This window comes from Myzus persicae, unplaced genomic scaffold (genome assembly GCF_001856785.1).
Source record: "Myzus persicae strain clone G006 unplaced genomic scaffold, MPER_G0061.0, whole genome shotgun sequence".
NCBI lineage: Eukaryota > Metazoa > Arthropoda > Insecta > Hemiptera > Aphididae > Myzus > Myzus persicae.
This window is the reverse complement of record NW_019100504.1, coordinates 184,774-187,765: the sequence shown is the minus strand read 5'-3', so window position 1 is coordinate 187,765 and position 2,992 is coordinate 184,774. Positions and strand designations below refer to the sequence as shown.

Sequence of the window (2,992 nt, the reverse complement as noted above, 5' to 3'; positions counted from 1 at the left end):
GGGGGGGTGGTGTCCATCGGTCATTAGTAAGTGGACAATATTTAATGTATAAGTAGGTACCTACACCATAACAATTTATACAGTTAACAGTGGATACTATTAATACTTATTAATTATAAGTAGGTGATATTATTTTTATGATGGCCATTAGCATTACCCAGAAGATACCACGAAAAAGCGACTATCACTGTCCTGCAAAAATGATTCAACTATTAATTAAACCAAGAGTTTTTGTGAATCATAGAAGCAATCTGGGAAAAAGCTAAATGGGGTGCTAAGAAACTACCATAATTTTGAAACTATCTCCTCCCCATCCCTTTCGCAAAACATAAAATGAAGTAATCTCTAATAATAAATAAATAATATACCATAGAGTAGAAAACGATAAGATTATGGTTTTCATTTTTTAATTGTGATGCCACTGATATCGTATCTATGGGAAATGGGTGTCCACTAAATGTGTTGAAATAAAAAATACTTGCATTGGATTTGAAATTAATTTTTTACTTATTACTTATTAGGTATTATTATTTATTATCAACAATTACTACCTTGAAACGTTCTTCAAACAAAGATAATTCAGCCAAAATATCAGTTAAAGAGTTGGTCAAAGCATCTTGTGGTGTATACTCAGGACAGCTAGTTTGTATACGAAGTTCAAATTTATGTTCCAAAGGATGGGGTCATTTGTACCCGGCAAATAGTACATTGGGATCTTTAAGTAGTTGGCTATTCGAAAAAATAATAGTCTATCATTATTTATTCAACACAATAATAATGATTAATGATTAATGACCAACTTCAATTGTTATTCTATCACTTACCTCCTGATCATATTTCCCAATGTGTGTTTATCTTTGTTCATAACGAATATTGCTGCATTCACAACTTTTGTGCCCAATTCTTTGACGATTCTAAAATAACATTATTTTCCTAAACCAAATGTCTATGTAGTTATATAATAATTCTAGAAAATTTACTTTATTCTCCATCATACAATACAAATGATTTAAACGTCAGTGGTGCGTTAATTTTTACCGCTAACTTTTGGAAAGCTTAAATTTAATTTTAGCTTGATCGTTCAAGTACTGAAAACCTGAAAAATGTGAGCCAGCCTTAGATGATCTCCGACGAATTGTGCAAATATCTGTTGAACGTTCTCGTAGATAGGTTGGCCTGGCCTGGGCCACTTGTTTGGCCTAAGACAGTAAAAAACGAATAAGTGATTATTGTAGGTACGCAGCGTCCGAGAGTGGAGTCACTACGAGGGTTGTTACTAGTGAGAGATTCAGGGTGGAATGGCGTTGTGGAATTTGGACATATCTATACACCATACGTACTTTAGTGTAAAACATTCTGACGTTGTATTAGTTGATTTTATGTATTTTAACACCGTAATAGAACCGTGTTTTAACCGTTTTCACATGGAATTATCGATGGTGTCAATGGTATAAACCGAATTCAAATATTCATAAAAAGGTATTCATAAAATATTGATACATAGTATACTAGCCCTCCACCGCAGTTGGTATTTGTTGAGTGTACCATTTTAATTATTTATATCAAAAAAGTATTCTAGTTTTTATTTTCCTTGTTTAATCAATAAAATATCGTCATTTGTGAATACCTACATGGCTACATGACAATTAGAATGAATTAATATTAAATAACATATAGACAGCCTGTGTTTGTATATGAAGAACAGTGAACCGTGGACATCGCTAGGAGGTTTAGATTGGAGATGCCTCTCTCCTAAAAGATATTGTAATAAGAAATATGTGATTATTTCACAGACAACAGCCTTCCATGCTTAATATTTTTGCTTGTCGTTTGGATTATCCATCGTTGGATGTTTTAATTTCAAGTCCAGTGTAAAACATTTTGGCAGTGCAATATATTAGGTACATACTTATTCAGAATACGTCATATAACATTATGATAATTATTTTTATTTAAAAACAAAATATACTTTTAAAATTTAAGGGCTGAACCTATAAAAGAAAAAATTAATTTATCGTGACAGTTAAATATTTGCACGTCTGCACCTCACGGAAAAAAGTTGAAAGAAGATGTTACTTAGTTAAAAGTAATTTAACTTTTTTAATTCGTTGATGTCAAGCATTATTTCTTATAATAATAGGTATAACCTACCAAGAAAAATTAACTTATAAAATTATCTCCTCCACCCACCCAAACTTTATATGCAAAGGGGAAGAAACCCTCTAAAATGAAGTATAAATATAGTTTTTTACTTGTTGTACTTACTACAAGTATAACTATATAATATTATATTATATTGTCTTACGAATAATGGAATTAATATTGAAAAATCAATTATTATAATGATTTACTCCATACTTTATAATTGTTTATCGGTTTTTAATACTACATATGTAACTTACCTATCAAGTTAAATCATGTTTAAATATAAAAAGCAACTGCCATAAAATAAATACAAAATTTTTTTAAAAAATTTCCTTATCTAGTATAAAAATTATGTATTGAATATAATTATTATAAAAATATTACATAGATTGGTTACATTGAAAATAGTTACCAATATTGACTGAATTACAAATAAGTTTTTAACGTTCGAAAATCAAGCATACTTCTAAAAAAATATATTTTCTAATCAACATTTGAATGTTTTGTATTGAACGTCTATTAGTTGAGTCTCAAATAATTTGCAAAAACAATGTTTTCTTCATAATACAATAATTCATATAAAATGAGGGAAACAAAAATAAATAATGATAATATAACTTTATAAAATATAATTTGATGAAAATTGTAGTTATCTATTGTGATTTGTGGTTAGAATTTCATGACTGGGGCTGGAAATGTAATGCAGCGTAAAAACCTAAAAAAGAACTAAAAAAATGTATTTATGGAAAAAAAAGCAGTGTATCGAAAATCCTACTCTGATTATAATATCATTATGAAATTATGAAATTAAGTGTTATTTAAATCAAATGAAAATATAAAGCGAGAT

At 28.9% G+C, this 2,992-nt stretch overlaps 1 pseudogene; it reads right to left on the bottom strand.

Moving 5' to 3' along the window:
• LOC111028434 overlaps positions 1 to 1,355 on the bottom strand; it is a 2,055-nt pseudogene extending 700 nt beyond the window's left edge.
• Positions 1,356 to 2,992: the final 1,637 nt, after the last annotated feature.